Here is a 14307-nt window from a genome sequence, read left to right on the forward strand (position 1 = left end):
TAGGACGACGGTGCTACAGTGATAGTGTAGTGAAGGATAGATTGCGACGGTAGAGATTGGTCATGGGTACCACAGCACCGAGGCGTTTGGGAGAGTACGAACGTGTGAGAGGATGACAAGATGGACAGAATGAACGAATCCCCCAATCCTGCCTGTCTGGCGCCTTCCATCCCTTACGAAGGATGTACTGACGGAGCTCCTACAGTAGACAGAGTTGATGGATCGTCTAGCGCCGTCCCCCGACACATACACACCCACACACTCCCCACGCACTTGCCACACTTTCATCTCTTCCTGCTAATCCTCCCTCATACTCTGCCATTCCCCATTCGTCTTCGCCTCCCTCTGGGTTAACCTACATCTCGTCTTTTTATACGTATTGATCTTCCTGGATTCGCGGGATACGTGGAGTCGGATGATGGTGCAAGATGGAGGGGATGGAAGATGAAGCTTTAGGAGCTACCTGTTCGAACCCAAGAGGCACCTTTCCCCATCACACGTCTGGTGAGTGTTTACCTTAACCCGCCGCGGTCAGGTCTCATGACTCGTAATCTAATGACCTGAGTAACTCGAGGGTACTTAATCCCATGAACAGTGACGGTATGGCCCTTCGAACACGACAGGGCAACACCTTGGGTATGACACCACACAGCCCTTGGCTTGATCTTTGAGGATAAAGGCCATCCTCTTCAGGGATCTGTCCGTCCGTCCGTCATACCCAAGGACCACCTTGTCTCCATGATGCTGTATCTGTCTCATACTTCTCTTTGAGACGGTTAACCACACCGGGGTGTTGCCACGCGAAGCTCTGGTCTGGCCTGGGCGCTGTTGTAGCGAGAGTCTGTGAAGCACAGTTGCCCGCTTACCTTCCCTTACAGTCGGGGTTATTTTGGTTAATATTTTTATTCCTAGCAAAATATTGACTGAAGTGCTCGTGTTATCATGATCCCACTGGGAATCAAGATCTCAAACTTGTCCCTCATCATAGGTTTTAATCCACCTCATCCAAGAGGGAACAGAAAAATCAGGGTGATTTCACAAGTTCCCAAAGCTTTTTTGACTCTTCCGGATCGATGTCTCGAGGGTCGCATCACCGCCTCGTCCTTCCAAGCTACCCACAAACTTGCTGGCCCAAAGTTCGTACCGCTGACCAAGTCAGGAGGGATGGTTGGGAGGGAGTCTTTAACTTGTGTTCGCTCTCTTCCCCAAGAATCTCCCAAATTAACTTTAGAGCCAGTACCACAAGTGTACCAGATACTTGTTCTCCGTACCCTGTTCTCTCGCAAAAATTCGCCATCCTGAACTTCTACATTCAGTATTTCAGATCGGGCCAGAGGAATGGGAACGAACCAGACGAGACAATATGGTCGAGGTAAACAAAAATATGTCTGAGGCTCTTGACCACGTATGGTCGAGGCAAACAAAAGGTATATATAAATGTCTGAGGCTCTTGACCACATCGTGTACATGGCTGACGCTCCTCGAGCACCAGCTGCCCACCTTTCTAACCCGCGGCGTGTTCCACTCTTAATAGACGTCACCAGCGATGTCTATTGATCCCATTTAGCGTAAGTTATCCAACCTTACCTCATTTGGTCTGTCGCACCTGACGTCACAACTACTACATCACCCCAGGACATTATTAACTCATTTGCTATGTAAATAAAGCCGCGGACCTTTTCCCCCACCCAGCCTTTCTACCCCCTTAGTGTTGAGGGCGGAGGGTGAGAAGCGTAGTCTAAAACGGGAAAATCTTGCGTGAGTTTCGAGTGACAGATGGTAAAGATCCTTCCCTTCACACGATGCTCTGGACGTGCTAAGGGCGAATCGTTTTGGCTTCATAGAAATACAAGACTTTCTGAACTTTCCAATATATATATATATATATATATATATATATATATATATATATATATATATATATATAAATTTTTCATACTGTTCGCCATCTCCCGCGTTAGCGAGGTAGCGTTAAGAACAGAGGACTGAGCCTTTGAGGGAATATCCTCACTTGGCCCCCTTCTCTGTTCCTTCTTTTGGAAAAATTAAAAACGAGAGGAGAGGATTTCCAGCCCCCAGCTTCCTCCCCTTTTAGTCGCCTTCTACGACACGCAGGGAATACGTGGGAAGTATTCTTTCTCCCCTATCCCCAGGGATATATATATGACTGTTTTCCCTCTGTTGTGTTATTCCCTCTCGGTCATCAGGGGCACCACACTGAAGATGGATGCTCTGGTCGGAAACATACATCATCTTGTTTATGGAAAACACACAAAAAAAATGAGAGCAACTCCATGGCGTACGTGTGTTGCAAGTGGAGTAGGCTTTGAGCCAGGCTATTGCATAGCACTAGCCACTGACAGTGCAAGACCATCACGTAGAAGGGTCAGTGAAACATCAAGGCTATCACGTAGCACTGCCCACTGACAAGAGCAAATTCTCGAAGCTCAAATATTGTAAAGTAAAAACAAACAAAAATATTGAATTGGCATCAGCTATTTTATGAACTCGTCCCACACATTCCACATGGGTCGGTTGCCTCAGCAGCGAACGTGAATTACGAATGAGAGAGAGAGAGAGGAAAATAACTTGGCAGTCATGCACGCGAGGCTGGAAGCCTTTTTCCAGTTGATGGTCTTCGCTCTAAAGCTCTCTCACTTCGTACAGTTGTGGATCCCATAACTTAGATATGCATCCACACTCTCCCCCCTCAGGCTCTGTCAGCCTTGATTCCCAGAACTTCAACACACTCGGGGGACAAGATACTTGGGTTTACTGCCCCTCGGAAGCTACAAGTATGGACATCAACCTCGAAAGTGTCACGGTTATGACTGGCGTTCAGAGAGAGAGACACACACACACACACACACACACATGGAGAATAGATTAATGTCTTATAGTTATAACCTCCTCAACTGATGTCACTGGCAAAGGTGTTCATAAACGTTACAACACAGATAGACGTTGCTGGGTCAGGTAACACACCACCACCACCAGCAAGCGACGTTTCGTCGACTAGTGATCACCTTATATTTTTCTCCACGTTACACAACAGGTCGCGTCGTGCCACCGCCGGACTGACCCCTCGCCACCCCTCCCCGATGGATGATGGACTCGGCTGATGGTGTGGGGGGGACACGGCAAGGGAAGGAACTGGAGTGGGCCAGTGGCGTGGGACGGTCTGCAGTCGAGGTGTGCCATAAACGGAGGAGTCGTGTTGAAGGTAAGCATGCTGGCGAGTGGGTCATCTAGGGCCTGGCTGGTAACAAGTCGGTAGTGGAGTGGATTTTGCGAGGAAATCTGAACCAGCGGTCGATCATGGCGGTCTCTTGAGTGGATGAACCTGCGATTCCAACCACAGACATCATTATCCAGTACCACCGGTTTTCTGAAGTGGCATCCTAATACCCACCTCGTCGAATTGGACACACTCACATCTCCGTCTCTGCTGCCAATCATCTATCCTTTCCAGCTCCATCAACCCCGTCTCGACCAAAGGCCGAGCCTCCATCTCTCCTTCTGGTGAGGAGAGATTATACCACTGTCTCTAGAGGGGTTCCATTATGTCCTTCCGTGTTTGCACTCCCACCTGACCCAGTATGGCTAACACACACTTTTTTTTTCCCTCCCCCACAAGCGTTCCTCCTTTTACCACTGTTTATGTTTACAGTTGTGGCGTCGTCACACTCCCCCCTGTCTGCAGCATCGCTGTCTGTCTGTCTACAGCCCGTGTGGATCTGTATGTGGGGGACTGATGGTCTTGTGTTGCTTGGCTGTCCTCGTCGCTGCTGCGTTTGATGTCGGAGTTAGTTTGATGCAGAGACGTATTTGCGACACTGACTGCTTTACACACACACACACACACACACACACACACACACACACACATATATATATATATATATATATATATATATATATATATATATATATATATATATATATATATATATATATATATATATCTTTGTTAGCGAGTCGAATGACTAATATCTTGCGAGCAATGAACATATTTCCCTCAACACTCCTGCAATCCACATCCTCCCAACACCTAAACCATTACGTAACCTCTATATCTAAATATCCTGCACTCTTTCCAGTAAAAGGACACCAGCGCATCTCTTGAAAAAAGGAGAGAAGAACCCGGACCTCCAGATCCATTCACCTATAACCACAGACTCCCTCACTTACCTGTGTCCCGCCCTGCACTCGACCAGCCCTTCATCTAAATCATGCACGTTCTCCCGTTAGAACTCCCTCCCCTTCTAAATGTCTTCCTCCTCCCTTACTCCCACCCTTCCTCAGAGGGTTTTCCCACACCCATCAATCTTTCATTCATTCTGCTTTGTTTTGTTTTTCTTTTCAGGCTTTCCATCAATCAGATGGTGCGTCTCCCTCCCTCATCATTCTCTGTCTCTAACAGTGCATGATGGTCTCTCAGCAGCTTTGCTTAATCATTCCATGTATGTAAATGTCTCGTCGTCCTTTTCCGGCGTCAGTTGTACACAGCTTCGGGCGTTTCTGCTCCGTTTCTCATTACGAGTCTCTCTCATTCTCCTTTGTTCTCTCTGCCCTCGATTACCTCCAGCCACTGGTCTCTAATTATGGTCACTCACTCCTGTTTCTGTTTTCCTGAATGCATTCGGAGATTAAACCATTTAACTCGTTCGTTCTGAATCCCTTTTAACCCACTCGATCCTCTGCTCAAGCCTCTGCTTTCTCATTATATGTATTGCTTGATTCACCTAATTTCCTTTCAGATCTCATGAGATGTTGTGATAAATGATTTGATTCCACAGTGAGATTTTTTTTCGATCCTCCTCCTCCTCCTGGTGAGCTTCTGATCCTGTTTTGAATGATTTCTCCTGACCTTAGGGTGTGATGTTTCATCCCTTATCAAACCATTGATCTTTCTCTCTCCTGACTATAAGCCACACGTAACCCTCTTCCCTCACTCTCCTTCTTAAATCTAATTACCACTTATATGAATCCATTTATGATTTATAGAACTAAATATTCTTGCTCCCCTCGGCCTTGGGGATACAGGATACTGAATCGGTTCCAATTTCTAGCTACAGTCGATAGATGATGATATACTCTCATCTTTGAGTAGAATCCTTAACCCTTAGATTTACAACCTCATCCAGTCATAGCAATTTTCCATAGTAATGAAGCATATTTTGTTTTGGTGGCAACTGCATGACATGTTAATGGTGTTGATAGTGTGTGTGTGTGTGTGTGTGTGTGTTTTATGCGCCAAAGACCACAAACATACACATTTATGATAAACATCGAAAAGCGTACAGAAACTCGTACAGACAAGTAATATACAACACGAGTGTAAAACACTCCCCGTCGTCGCACACACACACGAGAGTAGAACCTTCCTCCTCACGCTGTACTAGTAGATGATTACAGACTGGTTAGTACATACACACACGCACACACACACACAAAAGCCCACTACGAGGTACCAGAAAATCCCTTCCAAACCTACACGGGAGAAGCAGTCTTGAAATGTCTTAAAACTGATGTACTATTAGGATCAGACACTCTACCTCACTGAGAAATGAAGGGATGGAACCCTCAAGGGACCATACGTAAGGTAGCGGATACTCTATCATTGCGGCTCATTTGTCTCGACACTACCTGGGGATTCCAGTGGTCTGTATTGCAAGAGATTTAGTCCATAGGGAGTTACCCACCCTATGGGGGCAGAGCCCGCGAGGAAATGACGCTTTCCCAACGCCAGAGTGCTGGTAAATCCCTTTATTTGGCGATCAGTTCCTCTCCGTACGGGTGAGATAAGATGACTTGGCCATAACTGGCAGTTTTCTAGTTAAATACTAGTTTATTCAGAGGTTAGTTTCGTCTTTAAACCGGTTGACTTGTCTGCATCGTACAAAAATGTACAAACTGACTCAAAGACGGACAGCGGAGAGAGAGAGAGAGAGAGAGAGAGAGAGAGAGAGAGAGAGAGAGAGAGAGAGAGAGAGAGAGAGAAGAGAGAGGACGTACTTGGAGAGAACATGTGGAAGGTGACATGAATGACACTGGCAACCGACTCGTGTCCCCTCGTTTCCTTTTAAGGCTACATAATGAACCAGTTCAACTCTCTTGAGTCACATGATGGTGTGAAAAGCTTCACTTGTACTCAGAAACTATGAAGATGATATAGTGAGTCGTGAATAGACCAGTGAATCCACATGAAATACGAATAAACATTGATACTCGGTTGAAACTAATGAATAGATTTCCCTGCTGGAGCATTGTTAAGATGCCACAGTCTTGGATTTCGTAGTAAAAAAAAAAAAGAAAAAGAATGAACAACGCAACGCGAACTTTCCAAGTGGCTCAAGTGTGGCGAACCTCCTCGAGTGGTTCACTTTAGCCAAAGGGCGACTTGAGAAACTCCTTTGTGCTCACTTCTGTATTGCTTTTCGAGTGGGTCCTCATTATTCGAGGTTTTGTTCAGGATATATAAATATTTCTTCTTCTCGGGGGGAGCAAATGACGCTCTCCCACCATCTGGACGAAGATCCTTGTCTGTCCTCTTTCCATCTGTTTCTGAAGGCCCGTCTCTGTCTGCTCTTGTTTTGCTATGTGTTTAAGGCTTGTCTGTCTGTCTGTCTGTCTGTTGGTATGTTTCTTCGGCTTTAATTTCCTTTTCTTTTTTTTCTGTCGCTAGCCTTCCATCCCGCCCTCCCAGTGTTTCTCTTTTTGTCATACTGCCTTCATTCCCAATTCTGCTGTTATTCTCCATCGCTCATCTAGTATGGGAACACACACACACACACACACACACACACACACACACACACACACACACACACAACACACACACTAAGGAGGGTAATTACATCGATGGATAAAAGATTATCTGAGTGGAAGGGGACAAAGGAGACGCGATTCAGAGGAGCCTTCTCGTAATAGCTTGAGGTCACCACTGGTATGCCACAGGTCTCTGTTCTGGGACCGTTACTTTTCTTGATCGAAGGTGGATGACATGCGATGAGGCTTGGATGACTGCCTGAATGTTTGCCGATGATGCCGCGATCATGAGGAAGGAGGACTGCATTAAGATGCAAGGGAACCTGGATAAACAGCCTGAGTAAATACAAAGATACAAGGGTGGGAAACGGTGAAGGGAGAGATCGCTGTGTTTATCATTCAGCGAGACACGAGCTGCAGGTATCTGTGTGAGGGACTTGGGAGTCGACATCGACCCTAACCTCTTGCTAGAGTCGACGTCGTCCCTAACCTGTTGCCATAGTCGACATCGTCCCTAATCTGTCGCCAGTGTCGACGGGGTCCCTTACCTGTAGCCTAGAGTTCCACCTTAGGAGTATAATGGACACGAAAGAGTAACGAGTGCCAAGTTCTTAAACCAGTGAACTGTTCTTTAGAAAGATGCAAGGATACAATAACCAGACGCCGCCTCCATGATATTAAGCAAGATAACTTGTTGGAAATGATGAAAGGGTGTATTTCTAAAGTGTAAGAGCGGTGGACGAATGGCATAGAATGAGAAAAGAAACCGTGAATGTAGAGAGCATACAGAAGCCTAAAAAGATGTGTGATGGTAGAAACAGTTCGAGATGGATCCACACGAGAGTTGGACTTCCTCTCTCCGTACAGTACAAATAGGTAATTTCATATAGGTAATCACGCATATATATATATATATATATATATATATATATATATATATATATATATATAAATATGCTCCTCTCAGAAGGTAATCCAGCCCTCCGAATTCTTTTGGCAGGAAGAAGCTTAACTGAGTGAGGACGATATTGTGTTTACTATGTAGTACCACTAGTGGCCACCACACGCCGATGGCGTTAGTCGGTGATTGTGTCCTCAGTGTGACCGACCGCCTCACCATAGAATAAACTCAATTTCTCTCCATGGGTTTGGTCATACTAGCCTCTTACGATGGCACCTGGACACCGTAGACGTAATTATGATTCTTCCGGTGAGAAGAGGAAGCGCGTTGGCCTCATTATTCAGACGAGAGTAGAGCTAATTCGCCAACTAAGGAGAGGCGAGCGGTTGACAGTGAGTGAGGTAGTTTGTTTACCTGGCGAAGTGATCCGTGACCAGACTTATTCTCTCTCCTCTTTAATCAAAGACCGGAGATCAAAAGACATTTCAGTGTTTTCAGTGGTTTGTGAGTGACAAAATATAAGCTGCAACGGGACGTTAGAAAATTAGGTGCACGTAAGTGTCGAAGAGCAATCCAGCCTGTTACAAGCTCCCTCATCCCTGTGGTCACCCTCGACTGCGACCAAAACTTGAGGGAACGAGTCTACAATATATTGGACAACGGTTAGTCCCAGCATCACAGAACACGAGTGGGTAAAACTCGAAATTTAATCATTTACTTGAGATAACTTTTATTTTATCTAATTGCAAAGTTCAGTCAGCCTAATTTCTGTCCGTAGGATATATATATATATATATATATATATTATATATATATATATATATATATATATATATATATATATATATATATATATATAATGTGTATACATGTACTCGAAATATCGTGTGTGTTTCAGGGGGTTCGGGTGGCGGGGGTGTGTTGCGTGGTGTTCCCCTCCGTGCGTCACTACAGTGGCTAGGCTGGGCTGGTGGTAGCAGCTCTGGCGGGGTTCGTGCGTCCGACCCAACACCAGTTGCTCACGGTCTCCGCTGCAGTGAAGGTCGAGCGGCCGGTGCTGCTTGCTGCTGCTGCTGCTGCCACCATCACCGCGGTCCACCTGGATCTTCTGCATAGCGCGATAAACTCTTCCATCTCCAGCCGCGTCGTCGCCTTCCCGCGTGCTGGTTTACCCCGCGTGATTGAAGTGCGTCTGGGCTGTGAATTTTAGTGCTTCTGTCCCTCTTTCGCTCTCCCTTTTGAATTCCTCCCTATTTACGAGAAATGATGACACGTTGTCCCAACTGATGTGTTGTGGGGGGAGTGGTCTCACACACGTACCATGGCATCGTGAGAGTGTGGGAAGCCTTCAAGTGCGTCTTTGATTTTAGTGAATTAATAAAAAACGATTTGCGTTTCGTTTCTGTTGATGGGTCTGAGATTTTGAAGGTGGAGGGGAAGAGGAGGGGGAGTTTAACCTTCGCTTGGGTTTACACGTGTGTGAGGGTCGTAGGATATAGGTCGTGACTACAATAGGTCGTAATGTGTGTTGGTCAGGTAACCAACGAGGGAGGGAAGTAGGTGGTAGGATCACTGGGTGATTACTGCGTCTTTGATATCCGTGAATCACCTAGGCTGTGAACATGGCATGATACTTTGGATACCTTTCGGAAACGTCAAAATAACGTTAGTTAATCTTTACGTCTTGATTCAAGCGATAGATCGTATTTTAGCTGTTGATTATTCAGTGCTTCGAGTACACACGAAGAATAGCTTTATCTGGTATCACTGGAATATGTATATATTTCTCGTGATAATCGTGTGATATTGACCAGATACTTGCCGTGTTGAGGCTGACCCTGGATGCTCAGCGGGCTACAGTGGGTTACAGGCTGCTAAGGTGGTTTATGTGGCGACATTTGACGAGGTGTTGCGAGTGTCGGGGGTTCGTAGTACATTGACTGAGGCTACACTTGACGGGGTGTAGCGAGTGTTGGGGACGAGGGGCATTGGCTGAGGCTACACTTGACGGGGTGTAGTGAGTTTTTGGGGACGAGGGATATAAGCTGAGGCTACACTCTACGGGGTGTAGCGAGTGTTTGGGGACGAGGGACATAAGCTGAGGCTACACTCTACGGGGTGTAGCGAGTGTTGGGGACGAGGGACATAAGCTGAGGGTACCCTTGAAGGGGAGTAGCGAGTGTTGGGGGAGCGAGTGACGTTCTATCTTGTTCACTGTTCTTCTATGGAGTTATGTATAAGCGGGAGTGAGTACACAGCATCACGACCTTGGATCACACCAGCAGGTAGTGAGGGAGGTGCGTGATGGTCAGGCTGGGGTGGGGCAATGTGTGGATGCCGTCATGGCTTTAGTTGTGTTTGATGATGCTGTATACACGTACCTTTACCAGCTCCTGAGAAACATTTTGGCGTCTTACAGGAGCGCAATTATATATATATATATATATATATATATATATATATATATATATATATATATATATATATATATATATATCAATGTACAGTCTCGAGCAAAAGTTCGTTTCCTGCTGTGAGGTTGTCACAGGAATGAGATTGACCTGTCGTTTAGTGCGGGTGTGACAGGAACCATAGCTGGTACTGACGCTCGACCAGCGACTGGAGGTCTGGTACTTGACCCAAGATTACAGACCAAAAAAAAGAAAAAATCATCCATTTATTATTTTGCGAAAAAAGACACGCACTTAAATTTCACTATGGAAATACAACGAATCGATGATAATGCTTCTAGAAATGTGCTGTCATTTATGACATACGTGACTAGTGAATAATTCTCATGATTGCGTCTGTCCATTTCTTTGTTTTCTAAGTCGAACGTGGCAACTTTTTAAGCTTCTGGATGCTGCTGTCCACATTGTATCATTTCCTTATTCAGTGGTTTCCACTCGTCCATCATTCTCGTACTGTGAAGGAATGACTCCTTTGCTTCTCTTTGAACAAGTTTCTTACTTCGCGTTCTGTCTTCTGGTGCTCGTAGCTAGGGGCCTTCCTCATGTTACTTCATTAATGTGGTTTAAGAACTTCAAGGTTATGTGACAAGGTCACGCCTCACTCTTCTGTCTTTTAGTGATGGGCAGATTTCTGGACTCTGGCATTTCTTCTTTGTGTGGGTGTCTGTGTGTTGGAGTGAGTGTGATTTACCTCGCGTGTTAGAGAGAGAGAGAGAGAGAGAGAGAGAGAGAGAGAGAGAGAGAGAGAGAGAGAGAGAGAGAGAGAGAGTTTTACTCTCGTAGACACACACATACACCAACCTAAGCCAAGTGTGTTTGTGTGTGATTGTGTGTGTGTGTGTGCTTTGCCAAAGTCATGGAGGCACGAGGAAAAAAAAAGCCAAATAAAAAACGCGGTTCATAAAAGTTTGGAACCGGATACAAACAGTTAAGTTGCTGGTAATCTGAGCGTAAATTTAATGGTGCTGTGCGAGCAGCTTTCCAGCGGCCCCCAAAATGCTTTTGGGCAGAGTGGTTTCACTTTGAGCCTGGTATACCTCGGCTCCCGCCCACCTCGCTACATGGGGACTGGCCGAACCTAACTTTGGGTGGTGGAGTAGTGAAGTCGCCGACGCTTGCCAAGCGAAAGGAGGAGTTCAAGAATCCCATGTTTTAACTCGGGTTAGTGCTCGAGTGCTCCACGTTTCCACCACGATTTGTTCGGCGTTTCCGTGATCCTGAATGTCATGTCATCAAAGGGCATTTTTCGTACCGTTGGAAAATAAGTTTCACATGCAATTTCCTCCCAAAACTTGTGTTAAGTCCCCTGGTTAGGTTATAAAGCGATTCTACTCGTGTTGCAGGGATTTACAAGTGGGAAGGAGGGAGGTTACATTTCTCCGACGAGTGAAGCATCGTGGACTTTTCTCGATTTGCATATGTGGCCTTTTGTCAATCGAAGGATCAGTGGAGTGTCGCTGATGGTGGGGTCTCGGTGACTTAACGGATATTAGAACAAGAGAGTCATATGTATTGTCGTTTGCTTCGTGTGTGTGTGTGTGTCTGTGTGTGTGTGTGTGTGTGTGTGTGTGTGTGTGTGCGTCATGATATATGCGTGTTTGTGTGTGTATTTACGTAAACGTGTGTGTGTGTGTGTGTGTGTGTGTGCGTTTTAGTACGTACATGTGTGTATGTGGATGTGTTTGTGTACGTGTGAGTATGTGTTTTTGTGTTTGCATTTGTGTGTGTGTGTGTGTGTGTGTGTGTGTGTGTGTGTATTTGTAAATATGTATTTTTGTGCGTGCTTCCCTGTATGTGTATCCTTGCTTGTTATCTTGAATTTTGTGTGCATGTTGTATGCCTGCGCATGTGTGTGTGTGTGTGCGTGTGTGTATGTATCTATTTGTACATTTGTGTACCTGTGTGCCTATGACTGTGTGTTTGTTCTTAAATGTGATCCATTTTATGTAATTGTCCGTGTGTTTGTGGATGTAAGTGTATATTTTTGTGTGTTTCCTGTCTGTATGTCTGTCAGAAATCATTTGCCATCTACGTGTCCAGTGTATCTTTGTCTTCGTCTTCCACGTGCAGACGATCACTTTCTGTCGTTGATCTGTCTTCCTAGCTTAGTGTCATCGGCGAATTTCGATATATTACAGCGCGTCCCACTGTCAGTATCACTGATATATATATGAGAAAGATCACCGGTCCCAAGAGTGATCCCCGTGGCACGCCACTTCATACGTATAACCATTCTGAGGCTTTAGACCGTTGATCGTTGTTTGTGGCCACTCGACCAGTTTTCTGACCAGTTTTTGCTCGTAATCTGTGACACAAGAGGTTATCGAGTGGCCTTCGAAATTCTAGATTAAATGACACCACTCGTTTTGCTGTGATGTTACAACGTAGATCACTTTGCTGTCGTGTCTGTTCGCCGTTTGCCACCGTAGCGAGGTAGCGTTAGGAACAGACGACTGAACCATTGACAAAAAAAAGAGAAAAATCTTCGCTCGGTTCCTTCCTCTGTTCATTTTTTTTTTTTTGAAATGATACACGAAAGAAAGGATTTCCAGCTCCCGCTCCAATTAGTACGAGGAAAAAAAAGAGAAGAGAGTAAGTTACCGAGGCAATATATATATATATATATATATATATATATATATATATATATATATATATATATATATATATATATATATATATATGTATATATATATATATATATATATATATATATATATATATATATATATATATATATATATAAGCGAACTTTGCTTAAAATGCTATGAAAAAAAAGAAAAACGAAATTTCAACTCAAAATGGAAATTTCCTTTCCCTCATCACTGGAACTCCTTTGCAGAGCATACAGAGAAGATAAACAGGGCCATTAGCCCGATATAGACTTTCAGACAAAGCCACAGTAATAGGTAACTGAAGCGTAGATAGACTCGGGTCTCGAGATTTAATTGGACTCGCGGTCGTCGGATATAAGTGTTGTGGCACCGAGGCCACGAGAGGGGAATGACTCGTCCCTCTGTAGACAATGCCCACCTCGGCTGTTGACACGGAACACAGCAGCACACTGGAAGAAAACTGGACATTCTGGGAGATTTTGATAAAGGTTCGAAACTGCCGTCATGAATAGAGAGGAATGCAAATGAAATGCAAACAGGAGACGCCCGGCTCCCTCTGGCGGGGGTCCTGTCGAGAAAGATGTTTGTGATAAGCAGAAGAGATGGGGAAACATACAGGAAAAGAGATGGCTTGAGGCTTCTCTCTCTCTCTCTCTCTCTCTCTCTCTCTCTCTCTCTCTCTCTCTCTCTCTCTCTGACTACTGAGGCGCAAATAGTGTCACTCGTAGACCCCGAGGTTAAGATGGTCATTTCGTCTATTTCTGAACGTAATGTGGTGTTCCTCCCAGCTCTTGTTGCAAAGCCATTTCATACGTTTTCAATACTGTTGAAGGGGAGAGGGGAAGCCAAAAGCTATTTGACCTCACCCCAAAGTTTTAGATGTTAATGGGAGAGATTCCCGGTCTTTCCTTGGTTCTCTTGACTCTCCTCTACCTCTCTTTCCTTTATTCTTATTGTTCTTCGACGTCGAGCGTTCCAGGGAGACAGCAACACAATTGGTACCTGGAATGACTCCCTCTGGGTGTTTCCAGGCGATGGGGCGGAAGGATTATGTCGTGTTCGTGACGCTCGTAGGGATAAGAACGCAGTAACGATCCCCCAGCTATCCTGCGTCTCTCCAGGGAGGGCTTTGGGAGGACGACCAGCGCTTCCAGCGTCACTCACACCCGGGTTTTTAAGGTAAATATGTAAAGACCATCGCTGAATGTGTCCTCCAGCAAGGGCCGAACACGTCAAGCGAGGAATTAAAAAAAATCTTAAGAGCAGATATGACGAGGTGTTTCTCATGATCCGAGTTGAAATTCTTGGTTTGAACGTCAAAGAATCATGGAGCCAGGATTCTCTCTCTCTCTCTCTCTTCTCTCTCTCTCTCTCTCTCTCTCTCTCTCTCTCTCTCTCTCTCTCTCTCTCTCTCTCTCTCCCTGAAATGCACGAGCACGTTCGTGCAGCTTATATTTGAGCGAGTGCGAAACTGTATAAGTTTGGAAGTACAGAAAAAAAAAAAAGGTTTCCTGATGCAAAGGGTTTTTGAACACGCTCACATCCATTG

The 14307-nt window shown here is 45.2% G+C and overlaps 1 protein-coding gene across 1 annotated transcript in view; it reads left to right on the top strand.

Moving 5' to 3' along the window:
• The window catches only part of LOC139753410 (pyrokinin-1 receptor-like), a 432787-nt gene that overhangs the window by 145945 nt on the left and 272535 nt on the right, over positions 1 to 14307 (top strand). Inside the window, 1 exon segment of the mRNA XM_071669882.1 lies at positions 3056 to 3223. The gene's annotated coding sequence lies outside the window, so the exon portion shown is untranslated.

Source organism: Panulirus ornatus, chromosome 14 (assembly GCF_036320965.1).
Source record: "Panulirus ornatus isolate Po-2019 chromosome 14, ASM3632096v1, whole genome shotgun sequence".
In the NCBI taxonomy this organism is placed as follows: domain Eukaryota; kingdom Metazoa; phylum Arthropoda; class Malacostraca; order Decapoda; family Palinuridae; genus Panulirus; species Panulirus ornatus.